This window comes from Salvelinus alpinus, chromosome 2 (genome assembly GCF_045679555.1).
Source record: "Salvelinus alpinus chromosome 2, SLU_Salpinus.1, whole genome shotgun sequence".
NCBI classification, from domain to species: domain Eukaryota; kingdom Metazoa; phylum Chordata; class Actinopteri; order Salmoniformes; family Salmonidae; genus Salvelinus; species Salvelinus alpinus.
In genome coordinates this window covers 46687084-46704057 of record NC_092087.1, presented here as the reverse complement: position 1 = coordinate 46704057, position 16974 = coordinate 46687084, and the positions used below count along the sequence as shown (strand labels likewise).

Here is a 16974-nt window from a genome sequence, read left to right as displayed (position 1 = left end):
GGAAGAGGAGAAGAAATGGAGGGGTACATTTGGGAAGGAGATGGGGGAGCGGGAGTGGGGGATGAGTCCTGTCTACAGTATGTGTCTGTCCCAAGAGGATGTAACGTAGGACAACTCAACAACCACCATGCTCCCACCAGAATTAACCAAATCACATCTGAAAAACGGCATTTTGTAGAAGGATGAGATGGAGACAGAGAGAGAGAGAAAGAGATGGAGAGAGAGGGAGGAGGTCCCAGGAGGAGGTAAAACTGCAGGACTCACCAGCCACTCCAGAATGGCTTTAATCACCACGGTAACCCCAGGCAGATGGGCCCACACTGGTAAATTAGGCCTCGCAGCCATGCCCACACACATGCATGCACGCACATGCACACGCACACACACACACACACACACACACACACACACACACACACACACACACACACACACACACACACACACACACACACACACACACACACACACACACACACACACACACACACACACACACACACACACACACACACTGGTCTCGCTTTGTGTGTTACATACTCTAGGGTCCCTCTAAGTGTGTGTGTTACATACTCTATGGTCCCTCTAAGTGTGTGTGTTACATACTCTAGGGTCCCTCTAAGTGTGTGTGTTACATACTCTATGGTCCCATCAAATGGAGCAGCAGCCTCAGAGGGAGGTTCATTACTGATTCATGACTGGCCTATTCTTGACCTCCTGTGGCCATAGCCTAAAGTATCATTCTCATCCCAAATAATAACTGGAAGACAAAGGACGCAGACATCAGTCAGTTAGCTTAGAGCAGCTGCTGGATATAGAACTACAGTCTAACTGTGTTCGTTAAGAAAGAACAACTCTGCACTTTGCATGACATGCTCCTGTGTGTAGATATTCATTCATTATTCGTGACCAACGCACCGGAGAGCATGGCTGTACATCTGTAGATTACGTTTATCAATGTGGTTTTCTCTGCCTGGTTTTAGTCAGTGAAATACTGTATATTGACTGTTTCGGGCAGGGGATTTTGTCTGTCTGAGAGATAAAGGAAATGTTTTGCTAGATGTTGGATCTTTCCTCAGTTGTAACCTCGGCAACCAGACATGACTGGAGGCCATCTTTGTTTAGTCTACCTTGTCTCTGAGTCAAGGGCAGGTGAGGTTCTCTCTGTACCACGCGCACGCACGTACACACACATACACGTACGCTCGCCCGCCCGCCCGCACATACACACACACATGTACGTGTCTGAGATGCAGGGGTTTGATAATGGGGAACACACCTCCAGCCGCACACTCCCGCTGAGGTTAGCCTCCCCTTGGTGGGTTTGTTGCTAAGGAGCCTTGGCGACCAGGTCTCTCTCTATTGGATGAAGTGGGACTGGGGGTGAGGAAGGGGGAGGAGAGGGGAGGAGGAAGTGAGACCCAGATGTGATAATGAGCTGGTGTGCTGTTTTTACATTTCTGCTAGGGGGAGAGGGAGCAAATTGGGATAAGCGAGAGAGGGGGATAAATGAGAGTATGGTGGGAAAGTGGATGAAGAGAAAGATGGAGAGGCAGAGAGAAGGTGGAAAGGAGGGAGATGGGGAAAGAAGGAGTGCTTAAGGAATAGAACGAAAGAGAGACTGAGGGACAGGGTGAGCAGAGATGAAGAGGAGAGGATAAAATAGAGAGTGAGAGGCAGACAAGGGAGAGGTTATTTAAAGAGAGCGAGGTAGATGGAGTCAGACAGGGGCCAGACAAACCCCTCTAATTTATTTGGTTTCTAGAATGGAGCCATGCCTTTGTTTTCCAGCTAGCCCTTTTCAACACGCACACACACACTTCAGCTCTAATCATCTGTGTTTATATAGCAGAGATCCATATCCTTCAACCCTGTTCCTTGGTCAGTGTAGAGCTGTAGGACTCCCCTCTTGTAGACTTTACTAAACCAGGCTCAACCTCACTCAGTAGTATGGGTCTTCCAGAGCTGGCTTCTCTGAAAGCGGAAGTGTCTCCCATAGCATAGATGGAAGTCTCAATCTCATGGTCTTGGTGTGTGTGTATGTATGTCTTGAGACTACAGATGTGGTCTGGGTGGTCTCGAGGGCTTCGGTCTAGGTTCTTAAACGGGTATTGTCTGCGTCTCGAGGACTTCGGTCTTGGTTCTTAAATTGTATTGTCTGGGTCTCGAGGGCTTCGGTCTAGGTTCTTAAACGGGTATTGTCTGGGTCTCGAGGACTTCGGTCTAGGTTCTTAAACGGGTATTGTCTGGGTCTCGAGGACTTCGGTCTAGGTTCTTAAACAGCTATTGTCTGGGTCTCGAGGACTTCGGTCTAGGTTCTTAAACAGGTATTGTCTGGGTCTCGAGGACTTCGGTCTAGGTTCTTAAACAGCTATTGTCTGGGTCTCGAGGACTTCGGTCTAGGTTCTTAAACAGGTATTGTCTGGGTCTCGAGGGCTTCGGTCTTGGTTCTTATAAGGGGAATTGTCTGTGTCTCGAGGGCTTCAGTCTAGGTTCTTAAACGGGTATTGTCTGGGTCTCAAGGGCTTCGGTCTAGGTTCTTAAATTGTATTGTCTGGGTCTCGAGGGCTTCGGTCAAGGTTTTTAAATGAGTATTGTCTGGGTCTCGAGGGCTTCGGTCTTGGTTCTTAAATGGTATTGTCTGGGTCTCGAGAGCTTCAGTCTTGGTTCTTAAATGGTATTGTCTGGGTCTCGAGAGCTTCAGTCTTGGTTCTTAAATGGGTATTGTCTGGGTCTCGAGGACTTCGGTCTAGGTTCTTAAATAAGTATTGTCTGGGTCTCAAGAGCTTCAGTCTTGGTTCTTATAAGGGGAATTGTCTGTGTCTCGAGGGCTTCAGTCTAGGTTCTTAAACGGGTATTGTCTGGGTCTCAAGGGCTTCGGTCTAGGTTCTTAAATTGTATTGTCTGGGTCTCGAGGGCTTCGGTCAAGGTTTTTAAATGAGTATTGTCTGGGTCTCGAGGGCTTCGGTCTTGGTTCTTAAATGGTATTGTCTGGGTCTCGAGAGCTTCGGTCTAGGTTCTTAAACGGGTATTGTCTGGGTCTCGAGAGCTTTGGTCTAGGTTCTTAAATGAGTATTGTCTGGGTCTCGAGAGCTTCGGTCTAGGTTCTTAAATGGGTATTGTCTGGGTCTCGAGAGCTTCGGTCTAGGTTCTTAAACGGGTATTGTCTGGGTCTCGAGAGCTTCGGTCTAGGTTCTTAAACGGGTATTGTCTGGGTCTCGAGGGCTTTGGTCTAGGTTCTTAAATGAGTATTGTCTGGGTCTCGAGAGCTTCGGTCTAGGTTCTTAAACGGGTATTGTCTGGGTCTCGAGAGCTTCAGTCTTGGTTCTTAAATGGTATTGTCTGGGTCTCGAGAGCTTCAGTCTTGGTTCTTATAAGGGGAATTGTCTGTGTCTCGAGGGCTTCAGTCTAGGTTCTTAAACGGGTATTGTCTGGGTCTCAAGGGCTTCGGTCTAGGTTCTTAAACGGGTATTGTCTGGGTCTTGAGGACTTCGGTCTAGGTTCTTAAACAGGTATTGTCTGGGTCTCGAGGACTTCGGTCTAGGTTCTTAAATGGGTATTGTCTGGGTCTCGAGGGCTTCGGTCTAGGTTCTTAAACAGGTATTGTCTGGGTCTCGAGGACTTCGGTCTAGGTTCTTAAATGGGTATTGTCTGGGTCTCGAGGGCTTTGGTCTAGGTTCTTAAATGGGTATTGTCTGGGTCTCGAGGGCTTCGGTCTAGGTTCTTAAACGGGTATTGTCTGGGTCTCGAGGACTTCGGTCTAGGTTCTTAAACAGGTATTGTCTGGGTCTCGAGGGCTTCGGTCTAGGTTCTTAAACAGGTATTGTCTGGGTTGTGTTTTGGTTCTGGGTCTCTGATTTTCTGGTCTTGACTCCATTTCTGTTTTTATTGTGTCTGACAGGTTTATGAATAGTGTTTTCATGTAGAGGGATGACATCTCACCATGACTGAAGTGTTAGGAAGGAGCACCCAGGGCAACTCTCTCTCTTGATCTTGCTCTCTCTCTCTTTCTCTCAGGTTTCATCCTAGTGATGCCCAGGCTTGTCTGCCAGTTTATAATGGGTTGAATAAAGGGGCATCATGTACTTTGTGTAAGTGGCTGCTTATGTCTTCATTTGCATGCAAGGTTGTCCTCTCGAGTGAATATGTGCTTGCGTGACTTTGTGAATTTCTTGTCCTTTGTCTTTGTGTCTGTGTTATGTATGCACAATTGCTTCATAACACACGTGAGCGTCATGCTAAAGGTGAGCGGGGTCTGGGTTAGGGGGGCGATAGAAGGTTGGAGGGGACTCTTTAATATTTTAGAGAGGGGAGATGTTTGTCAAGTCATGTAGCAGAAGTAGACAGAACAACTGTCTGTCACTTAGCATATCCCTTAAAGTGTGTGTGTGTGTGTGTGTGTGTGTGTGTGTGTGTGTGTGTGTGTGTGTGTGTGTGTGTGTGTGTGTGTGTGTGTGTGTGTGTGTGTGTGTGTGTGTGTGTGTGTGTGTGTGTGTGTGTGTGTGTTAGCTTCCCAGGTCAAGTGAGTCAAGTCGAGTCAAATATCTTCACGCCAAGTGATCATTTTACTTCAAGTTAGCTTGTCTGTTATTCTATGCCATTACATATGCTAGCCGCCAGGCCACTGTCAGTTGTCAGTTATACCCATGGTTAACACAGTTAGTTATTTGTCAGTGGTTATACAGTTATTTGTCAGTCATACCAGTGGTTCTGAGGCTTTCAGTCATGACCCAGTAGATGAAGTACAGTGTGTATCTAAGCCAAAACACAGGAGAACTCTGCCACTACCCACCAGTGCATCCAGAGTACCGAGACACCATTTGGGAAACGGTGATTTGCTCAGGGAGCCGTTTTTTTCTTTCTACGTCAATGTCTCTATGCATAAAGATTTTGATTCAGCCTCACGTGTCTCCAAGTTCAAATGTAGAGTAACTCAGAGTGTTTAAGTGCGTGTAAGTATTACCCTAGTTTTCTTAACCTAGTTGTGATTACTGTTAAAAGCCGTGAGTTAATAAATCATGGGCCTGTGATTTTACACGAGCTATTCGCGGGTGCAGAAAGACAATGCGGGTGAAAAGGCCACAGCGTACTCCTGTTCATTCATCATTCATTCATATGTTCATTCATTCATTTGAATGTATGCTAGTAGAGCATTCGTTTGGCTGCTGTGTGTGTGTGTGTGTGTGTGTGTGTGTGTGTGTGTGTGTGTGTGTGTGTGTGTGTGTGTGTGTGTGTGTGTGTGTGTGTGTGTGTGTGTGTGTGTGTGTGTGTGTGAACACTCCGACCCAGATCTTACACACGCCTGGAGCAGAGACCTCATGGTTCCTTCTTTAGACTACATCTCCGCATCTGGTGGAATCATGTAGCCTACGCACTCACCTCTGTCTTTCTGTCCTCCGTCTCTCTCTCTCTCTCTCTCTCTCTCTCCCTCCCCCCGTCTCTCTCTTTCTCTCTCTCTCTCTCTCTCTCCCTCCCCCCGTCTCTCTCTTTCTCTCTCTCTCTCTCTCTCTCTCTCTCTCCCTCCCCCCGTCTCTCTCTCTCTCCCTCCCCCCGTCTCTCTCTTTCTCTCTCTCTCTCTCTCTCCCTCCCCCCGTCTCTCTCTCTACCTCTCTCTCTCTCTCTGTCTCATTTTCTCTGCCTGCCCAGCTTCCCCTATCTGTGGCTGTCTCTATCTCCACTTATCCTACTTTCTTTCTAGCCCTCTCCCTCACTCTCTCTCCTTCTTCCCCCCCACATTTGTGTGATGGGCAGAAGTTGACAGGGGGAAGCAAAAATATGGGAGTTCATCTACGCTGTCTCTGCCAACCGTGTTACAGTGATGTAGATCACATTTCAGAGACCAAATCCTCCTCTTTCCAAGGTTTGTATTACACATCCTTCACTGAACCCAGACTCTGGTTCAGCCCTTCTGATTAAGGCACCATGCTGTTGCAGCTTGGTTCGGCTGCCAGGTTAAAATAGAGTTAACGCCTGTGTGTGTGTTACTGTGTGTGTGTACCTCTGTGCGCATGTGTGTGTGTCGCCGCAGGCGGCCCAGTCATCATTTATTAACGAGGCTCATAAAGCCGGGCAGTTGGACACAGGAAGTGCTTTAGCTTGCATCACTCCAGGAACCCTGTGATTGATTTATCTGGGATGGAGCGACTTGATGCTTCCTCATGTCCCCCTCAGGGCTGGAGAGAGAGAGAGAGAGACACTCACACACACACAGATATACAGACACATACTGTCCATGCACACACAAACACAAATCATTTTGTCCTTCCTCCTATCTCCATCTGTCTCTTCCTCCTCCTGTATTTTCTCTGTTCCCCACATTGGCATCACATGTTAGTCATTAACCAGAGACTTACAATAAATATACACTTTTTTGTTGTTGCAGTAAACCATCCTTTCCTGTCTTACATTTTCTGTCTCTCTCTTCCTCTCGTCATCTCTCTCGTCTCCTTCTTTTCCTCTCTCCCCCTGTCCTCATCCTCGACATGTCCCTTCCTCTCTCCCCTCCCCTCCCCCTATCCCCTCCCCTCTTCTTCTCTCCCCTCATCCTCTCCTCCATTAAAACTAGGTCATTCTGCAACAAAGTACCAGCGCTCCTGCCAAGCATGACATCCACACACCCTGCGCCTGGCAACCGCTTGTTTATCCTCCCCTTCCTTCATCTTCTCTGTCGTTCATCCCCTCCATCTTACCTTCCCTCGGGTCACTCACTACTGCTCGGTTTGCAGTTGGACGTGGTGCGGTGCTCTTTGGTATCTGGATCTTGCTGTAGCCAAGGAGATCAAGATACTAGAGACGCGCGCATAGAAACACATACACGTATAAACGCATGCTGCCCTATAGGCTCCACTTAAAACCATCACTATGGTAACAGGAGTATGATGTCATTGAGGTAGAATGTTTGATCCCTGACTCATTACTGTGTGACCTCTGACTTGTGGCTCAGCTTTCACGGCCACACCTTCCCTGCAAGTGTGTGTGTGTGTGTGTTTATTGGAGGGGATGTGTCTGCAATGTCCAAAGACCACTGGTAATGGACAGGGTCAAAGGTTAGGCCAGGAGGCCAATAGCGAGGGGTAAGAGAGCACACTCAAACACGTCCTCTCACCCACTCTCCCTACACTGGAAAAGGGTAGGGGGGTTGGATAGTGAGAGGGGTTGGATAGTGAGAGACACAAACATGAGGGAATAGCAGGTGATAGACTGGACCGCCATCTCCTTGTCTATCACACACACACACACACACACACACACACACACACACACACACACACACACACACACACACACACACACACACACACACACACACACACACACACACACACACACACACACACACACACACACACACACACACACACACACACACACACACACACACACACAGAGACAGACACTACTCAGCCAAGGTGTTTGGGTGGTTGTGGCTATAGGGTTTGTGTCTAGGTTTTTCGACAACAGTAGTGGTCCCGTCTCCATACAGACTCCACACAGTGTGTGTTGCTCATGCTTAACTGGCTGCGAGTGTTTTTTCATGTCCCTGTAACTCTTGATAGGAGTCCCTGGTGGATGGTAAATGTGAATACATGGAGGACAATAAACATGTATTCCCCTCTGTCTGTGTCTTACTGCCCCACTCCATTCTCTTCATGGCATGGCCCTGTGGTGCCTGACTAACACACACACACACACCATTACGGGGGTTCCTTTGCAGGCTTTGCTGGTTGACCCCTGGGGTGTGATTTAATACAGTACAGCCTAGTGATTACAGTAAGACCAGACTTCTGAGTAAGCTCCTGGTCATCTTAGACTGTGTGCCACACTTCACTACACAGTGTTACTTTGACTTATTAAGCTTCATAATTGCACATTAAAAGTTCACTGACGATGACTGTGGTTAAAAAAAAAAAAAAAATTGGTTAATTAGGGAAAATCCTTTTTTTTAAACCGTGATCACGGCGAAAGGGATTGGTTTTCTGGTTAAAACACTCTGGAGACTAAGCTCCGGTGCATAATATAAATTAAAAAAAACGGATTTTCCCATTGATGTCCATCAATATAAATGGTCATGGTTTTGCTCTCTGGTCATAGTCTACATGTGAAAATGTATGTCATTCAGATACTCCGTGTAGAAATCCTAGACGTATGAGGGTTGTGTCGGGGGCCATATGAATGACACACTCCCTGAGACCTGAGTGGTGTGGAGGGAAGGGGGGCTGGACTTTTATGAAGGTCGGACGGTCGAGGGAGGTGGGGCGGAAGAGCGATGAGCGGCAGAGGATGGACGGACGACAGGATGGAAGGCTGGATGCGGAGAGGGATGTCACTGGTCGCGCAGCTTTCCCCTGGCCTGTTAGCCTGATCTCTGGTCACGTATGGCTCATGTGTGTTCCTCAGTAAAAGCAGTGCAGGAGTAGGATGTCAGTAAAGTTCCCATAGCCTCGCACGCACACACACACACACACACACACACACACACACACACACACACACACACACACACACACACACACACACACACACACACACACTGAACAAACAGATGAATGGGTCCATTGAGTCAAACTCTTACTAACACCTCAAGTCAAAGGTCACAAATCCTGAGAAAGTTGCTCACCACTGTAGTACATTATACAAATCCTAAACAAATTGGGAATGAACAGACACACACACACACACACACACACACACACACACACACACACACACACACACACACACACACACACACACACAGTTCTGTGTGCCATGCCATTCACAGTGACTAGCTATGACCCTGTTAGCTAGCAGTGTAGCCTGGAGGCAGAGTGACTAGGGAAGTGTTGTGTTATGCCCTAATGCTACACTACTACTGCAGGCTTGCTCACTCACAACCCATCTAGGGCACTGCTGTTCTGCCCTTCAGCCATGCTAGGCACTTAACCTAGAAAACCACTGCCCTAGTCGCCCAGCTGCTCAATCGACTCTGATACGGCCTCAAATAACGTAGTTCCACATGAACTCGGTGTCATAACGATGACTTAAAAAAATGACGTTCACTTTTTCGACGTGTATTATGCCATTATTACGACAGTGTTCTTTAGCCCTTATAAAGATTCATTCAATGATTGCTGAAGTGTGTGTGGGGCGGGGCCCTGTGTGTGTATACCATGGCCCTTGCAGACAAGGCATTTTGTCAAGGCATGGCATCTTTTGTCTGTGCGTGCATGCATGTGCATGTTTGTGTGTGTGTATGTGTGTGTAAGTTTGTATTTATGTGTGTAATGTGTGTGTGTGTTTGTGTGCGTGTGTGTGTGTGTATGTGTGTCTCCCATAGTGATTTGTATGCAGTTTATAGTGAGTTGTATGCAGTGTTCTCTCCTCAGGGCTGTCTGTGCTTAAACAGCAATAAAAGCAAGAGAAAAAAAGAGGGATGAGATCTTCTAGTCTTTTACATCTTCCCGGTCTGTGTGCTCTGCTGCTCCGCTCTCTCTTTTCCAGTTGTTTCTCCCGTGGTGAGCAATGCTGTAAACCTGGGACCATGGCTGTAAACCTGGGACCATGGCTGTAAACCTGGGACCATGGCTGTAAACCTGGGACCATGGCTGTAAACCTGGGACCATGGCTGTAAACCTGGGACCATGGCTGTAAACCTGGGGCCATGGCTGTAAACCTGGGGCCATGGCTGTAAATCTGGGGCCATGGCTGTAAACCTGGGACCATGGCTGTAAACCTGGGGCCATGGCTGTAAACCTGGGGCCATGACTGTAAACCTGGGGCCATGGCTGTAAATCTGGGGCCATGGCTGTAAATCTGGGGCCATGGCTGTAAACCTGGGGCCATGGCTGTAAACCTGGGACCATGGCTGTAAACCTGGGGCCATGGCTGTAAACCTGGGGCCATGGCTGTAAATCTGGGGCCATGGCTGTAAACCTGGGGCCATGGCTGTAAACCTGGGGCCATGGCTGTAAATATGGGGCCATGGCTGCCTGGCTCACAGACAACACAGTTCTTTAAAAACACTCCATGAAACAACAGTGGCATGAGACGAGTGTGTTTGGCTCTGTGTCAGATGCACACGCATGCACACACACACTGTATCGACACACGCACGCACGGACGCACGCACACACACACAGAGTCCGAGGTGTGTAGTGTTTGTGAGGTATTCCTCTACTCCCTTATTGTCTTCCTGTGTTGAGGCAAACAAAGGGATAAGTGAAGCGTCAGCAGATCTGAAAGAGAGGGTTTTTTGGTTCTGAGCTTCTGAGACTCCTCGTTTTCCACTGATTTTCCACATGAATCATCTAAATGTGTATATTTTTTCTTTTTCTCTCTCTCCCTTTACAGGTCTGAGCAGTTAGCGTTTTAATCAGCGAGGACACAGAGGGTTTTGTCGACACATTGACGTAAGTCTCAGAAGCATTGTGTCTGTCTGTGTCTGTGTGCGTGCATGCATGCATGCGTGTGCATTCATGCATGCGTGTGTCTTGATGTTCGCTGGTCTTTGTCCAGACCTTGTCTCTCCCCCTCAGACTGATACGACCCTGACAGGCCTGTCTACTGTCTGTCTGTCTGGGGCTGTCTACTGTCTGTCTGTCTGGGGGCTGTCTATTTGTCTGTCAGCAATTGTTGTCTGCTTCACCTCAATCCAACTGTGTGCGCTTTCACGTGTGTGTGTGTGTGTGTGTGTGTGTGTGTGTGTGTGTGTGTGTGTGTGTGTGTGTGTGTGTGTGTGTGTGTGTGTGTGTGTGTGTGTGTGTGTGTGTGTGTGTTTGTGTGTGTGTGTGTGTGTTTCTGTCTGTACTGTGAGAGCTGAGGAGCTGGTAAGGTGAAAGGAGCAACCGAGTGTTTCAATTCAGGGGGGGGGGTGTAAAAGTGGAGGATTGGAGGGGTGCATCTTGGATGTGTGTCTGAGACCCGTCTTTACTGTGTGACTGTGTAGTGAGGTGGAATGGGGTGGATTGGGGGGCTGAGGGTAATTGTGTGTGATGGGTACTGGGGTATTTTTAGAGCTGGAACAGGGGACGCTGCCTCTGGCCCGACTGGGGGGAAGGTTGGGAGGCAGGGGTTGATAGTGTGTCAATGCCTAGGGCACTGCCACTGTCTGAAAGACCAGACCAGGGCAGAGAGATAGAGAGAAAAAGAGATGGAGAGAGGGGGGATAAATAGAAAGGCAGAGTGAGAGAGGGGGGAAAGGGAGATTGAGAGAACAATAAATAGAGAGAGAGAGAGAGAGAGAGAGAGAGAGAGAGAGAGAGAGAGAGAGAGAGAGAGAGAGAAGGGGCCTTGGGTACCAGGGTTTACCCTCACACTGCCATGTTGTTGTGGGCTGTGCGTCATTAACCCCCTACTGACATGCGATAATCAGCCCCCAGCACAGGAACTCACACACACTCTCAGTCATACACATCCACTTGTTTCCATTCTTTAGTCAAAGCACCAGATCAGCACTCATAGTCTCGGATACAGTCTACAGTCTGTACCTTGTCTGTTCAGCACCAGCAAATGGACTTGAGACCAGACCTGCAAATCTAGATGTCATGTATGTCATGTATCATCCACAGATGGGCCTTCTTACTTTAGCTCTCAGGGAGAAAATGGCCTCTCCAAAACACTCTTCTGTGTTCTAACAAAGCAGAGTGTCACAGATAAACTGCATGCAACAATAAACTGAAATACCTCTACAGGTCTAGATCCCTCCGGCTGCTAATGCACACCTGAACCAGGTTATGACGGGTAGAAGAGGTTCTCTAACACAGAGAGACTACATGCCAGCAGAGACAGAGAGATAGCAAGTTTTACTTCACTACCTGCTATGCCAATCGGTTAGCCTGTGTAATAGGGGGTTGGAATAGCTATTTGGGGATGGGGGGGGGCATTAGGTGCATTAGGCACACACTCGTACTTCTCACTCTCAGGCACACACACACACACACACACACACACACACACACACACACACACACACACACACACACACACACACACACACACACACACACACACATACACACACACCCTCCACTACACCAAAGCTTATTAATTTCATCTACTCAGCCCTGTCTCTGAGGTCCATTATCCCACAAGAGCTCCATTAGCCTTCATCACGTACCCTCAGAATGGCATAATGGAACAACCCATTACCGTCACACAGCCGGATTAGGTAGCAATGACACGGGCGGAGCAACAGCAAAGGGGGGTGGAAAACATACACTACATGACCAAAAGTATGTGGACACCTGCTCGTCGAACATCACATTTCAAAATCGTGGACAATATGGAGTTGGTGCCCCCTTTGCTGCTATAACAGCCTTCACTCTTCTGGGAAGGCTTGCCACTATATGTTGGAACATTGCTGCGGGGACTTGCTTCCATTCAGCCACAAGAGCATTAGTGAGGTCAGTCAGCGTTCCAATTCATCCCAAAGGTGTTCGATGGGGTTGAGGTCAGGCTCTGTGCAGGCCAGTCAAGTTCTTCCACACCGGGCATTGTCAGGCTGAAACCGGAAAAGGGCCTTCTCCAAACTGTTGCCACAAAGTTGGAAGCACATAATTGTCTAGAATGTCATTGTATGCTGTAGCGTTAAGATTTCCCTTCACTGGCACTAAGAGGCCTAGCCCAAACCAGGAAAAACAGCCGCAGACCATTATTCCTCCTCCACCAACTTTACAGTTGGCACAATGCATTCGTGCAGGTAGCGTTCTCCTGGCATCCGCCAAACCCAGATTAGTCCGTTGGACTGCCAGATGGTGAAGCGTGATTCATCACTCCAGAGAACGCGTTGCCACTGCTCCAGAGTCCAATGGCGGCGAGCTTTACACCACTCCAGCTGACGCTTGGCATTGCGCATGGTGATCTTAGGCTTGTGTGCGGCTGCTCGGCCATGGAAACCCATTTCATGAAGCTTTCATGAAGCTTCACAACAACAGCACTTACAGTAGACCGGGGCAGCTCTAGCAGGGCAGAAATTTGACGAACTGACTTGTTGCCACGTTGAAAGTAACTGAGCTCTTCAGGAAGACCATTTTTCTGCCAATGTTTGTCTATGGAGATTGCATGGCTGTGTGCTCGATTTTATGCACCTGTCAGCAACGGGTGTGGCTGAAATAGCATAATCCACTAATTTTAAGGGGTGTCCACATACTTTTGTAAATATAGTGTATTTGCCTGGGACTGGTAAATGCTCTGTATATAAATAAATGGAGACAAAGGCTGCACATCCCAAATGGCAACCTATTCCCTATGTGGTGCACTACTTTTGACCTGGGAACAGAAGTCTCCGGTCAAAGTAGTCCACTGTATAGGGAATCAGGTGCCATTTGGGACGCATTCTCTAAGAGCAGTTGATGGGACATGGATCCATTTGGACAGATAGTCTCAACACATCAAATATTTATAAAATGGATGCCGTAACCAGTGTCACACAAAATATGGAAGGCAGAAATAGCTGTAGAATCCTTTCAAATAAATCACACCAAGTCCTCCTACTAAGGAAATGATTAGAAAAAAAAACTAAGAAATCTAAACTGAATATCCCCTGAATATACTTTACGGCAGAAGCTTATTTTAAACAGTAGTACTTATGAATTATAAATAAAGTGTTATTATATAATTATTAATAAAGTGTATTATTTCAATGGGGATAAGTGACATAGGGTTTATTTTAAGAAATAGCCTTTTTTAAATAATGGAAGAAAATGTGCATGATTTAGATAGTAATTCTGCATAATAGTGTAATTTAGCATGCTAGTTTTCTGCTTAATTGATGCTAATGGTCGTAATTATAATACTTAGGTTAATGTCGTTATCTGTATCTGTTATAATGTTCATGGTGAATATTCAAATCCTCTTCCAACGCCTTTTTACTGAGCCTATACACACACACACACGTGGACGCAGTCACACACATACACACACAAATACACACACACGCACAGACACACACACACACATTTGCAAACTACGGAACTCACACACTGAAGAGCACAGACATACACACAATGGAGTGCACAAATGAACAGAATCTGCAGCTACACATGTGCGCCATATACTAGCTTATCAGCGAATCAGATAGCAACTCACACCCACTTACCTCGCTGTGCACATGCTCACCTTCTTTCCTGCAGCCGGGACTTAGCTCCCGTCTCCACCCAACAGCCATGGCCTGCTCCACACTGAGCCCTGACCTCGCATCCTCCATTGCTGTTGACCGGGCCATGTTCCTAACTGCGATCTTCCTATTGTCACATTCTAGGTCACGTACACCCACCAGCACCTCCGTTCCTACTACACCACCATCAGGACATGCCTCAGCGGCCTCCAATGCATGCAGAACACGCTCCTACTCAGGGGCATCCGTAAGAGGCAACCACCATCAACAGCGCCCCATCACCTTCAATATCCTCTCCGTCAGTATCACTGCTCTCAGGACGCTTCCCGTATCCTCACACTCACCATCTTCAGTTTCCTTCTCTGCACCTCTTCCACTACCGTGCCCTTCGGAGTCTCTGTTCAGACAGAGACCTCTCCATCACCAGACTCAGGTTCCAATCACACATGAAGTCATCTGAACCCTACTACAATTACATCCGCTCAAAGCCAATTGCATGTCCGATACGCCCAACAAACCCTCATCGGGCCCACACCTGATTTCACCGCGTTTGAGATCAACCCCCACCATCACCCGCTAGCCGACGCACCAACAATCCAGCCCTCCAGAAACTTCCGTCAAATCCTCATGCCCACATTTGACAAGCAGAAGGCTAAAACCCCCATGTACCCCTCCAGTTGGCTGGATGTTCCTTTTGGGCGGACCAGCTCAACCTCGGGCTGGATGTTCCCGCCAGCATGCTTAGCATAACCACAAATCACGACTTGGGGGGTGACCCTGTCGGGAAGCCAGCTACAAACTCCGATCTACGACCGGGGGCTGGCCTCCCCGACCACCATCCATAGCAAAATCTATCAACACCTACCCTTTCTGACATGTTTGTCAGATGGCGAGAAGCTGAACTCCTGAAACCAGGCAGAATTTAGCCTTGGTGACAGTATGTTTCCTCTCTTGCCATCTCCTTATGGAAATGTCACGGTTAACATTATTTGCCCGACAATGACAGCAATGGAGTTGGCAAGAACACAAACAGATCTGGAGCCAGGCTAGGCAGAACTATCCATGCCCTACCAGCAGGGATATACACTGACCCGTCTGTTCTCTAATAGAAGTTAAACCAATTCAAAGCTTTCCTCTGTGATTCCACATTAGTGAAATCAACTCTTATCAAGATTACTCCTTTGGTGTGGAGGACAAAAGGAAGATCATACTTAAACATACTGTAGCTGCGCTAATTTTATGGGTTGATCTGTTATGAAGTGCCGTTTGTTCTTATTCTCAAGGAGGGCACACACAACACACACACACTCCAGGAGCCCAAAAAGTTGGTCTTCAATGCTAGGTCGAGCATAGCTACATCTGACTTTGGGATCAAAAATACCTGTTGCACCAACCAAAATAAGACTAGTCGTAGCTAAGTCCGGCGTAAGCAATGCTCGTTCATGAGATGCGATGCGCCATAACGATGGTTGCTAGGCAGCGCCAGTTACTAGGCTGTTAGCGTCCTTGTGGCAGTTCTAAACTTTGCGAGGCATGTCCCATCATTTCGCAAAGCCCACCACTATGCATGCGCATTTTCTTAACCACAACTGGCTGGATGAATTAATAATGGCTGTGGGAATGAATATCGCGAAATGATGAACATATTGGAATAAAGTAGGCTAATGCCATTGAAGACATTTGTCATATTGTTGCTTACTGAAATTCCCAGTCAACCGACCGTTTTAAATACTTTAAAGAATTGCCATGTGGTCAACTACAATTTCAGCACCGTTATGATTGGGACAGCGTTATCGCGCTGCTTTGAGACAAGGGTGGGGACTTGTCTTGATAAACCAATCAATGTCAGATTTTTGTTTCTCCATTTGATATTTTTTTCCTCCATTTGGATATTTTGGTTTGGAAAATGTTGCTAAATTAATCTTTAGTGTAGTTTGCTTGTCTAACAGTGTTATTAGAATGGTAGGGCAGACAGCAGGGTAGACTTGCCCCAGGTTTCCACCCCTAGGACCCAGTCATAGAACTAGTCCTGACCTGATTGTTGTGAAGCCTCAGTAAACTACTGCATATCTACTAGGTCACCTTTGTTTATGAGTATCTGCTAGGTCACCTTTGTTTATGAGTATCTGCTAGGTCACCTTTGTTTATGAGTATCTGCTAGGTCACCTTTGTTTATGAGTATCTGCTAGGTCACCTTTGTTTATGAGTATCTGCTAGGTCACCTAGAAAAGCCAATAACCTATATCTGCAACGCAGCCCTACATTCTTAGAAAAAAAGTGCTATCTAGAACCTAAAGGGGTTCTTCGAATGTCTCCATAGGAGAACCATTTGAAGAAAACTTTTTGCTTCCAGGTAGAACTCTTTTGGGTTCCATGTAGAGCTCTTTCTACAGAGGGTTCTGCTTGGAACCAAAACAGGTTATTCTAATGGTTCTCCTATGGAGCCCCTTTCGGGAACCCTTTTTTTCTAAGAGTGTATATGAGGATCTTTACTAATTTAGAGAGTGTAGATACTTGCATGCTATAGGGGGAACTATAGTGACCTACATTGATGCTCTCACTTGCATGTGAAGGAAGAGAAGGAAAGAGAGAGACAGTGTTAGGGAGTAGAGCAAGACAGTCATATGTGTCTTTCCTTTGTTGTCTCCACTCGTTCCTTCATCCATCCTTCCATTCTCTCATCCAGCTATGTGTGTGTGTGTGTGTGTGTGTGTGTGTGTGTGTGTGTGTGTGTGTGTGTGTGTGTGTGTGTGTGTGTGTGTGTGTGTGTGTGTGTGTGTGTGTGTGTGTGTGTGTGTGCGTGTGGGGGGGGGGGGGGGGGGTTGTCTGCCTCTGTGTGTTCATCAGTGCGTTCATCCATGGGCTCATGAGTGGCGCAGCGG

At 47.4% G+C, this 16974-nt stretch overlaps 1 protein-coding gene across 19 annotated transcripts in view; it reads left to right on the top strand.

Moving 5' to 3' along the window:
• The window catches only part of LOC139563217 (neurofascin-like), a 156354-nt gene that overhangs the window by 67280 nt on the left and 72100 nt on the right, over positions 1–16974 (top strand). For 4 of the 19 annotated variants that reach the window (XM_071381719.1, XM_071381743.1, XM_071381725.1 and 1 more), the window contains exon 2: positions 10330–10388. The exons of the other annotated variants lie outside the window; for them this stretch is intronic. The gene's annotated coding sequence lies outside the window, so the exon portion shown is untranslated. The remainder of the gene's footprint in view (positions 1–10329; positions 10389–16974) is intronic. 19 annotated transcript variants of the gene reach the window in all.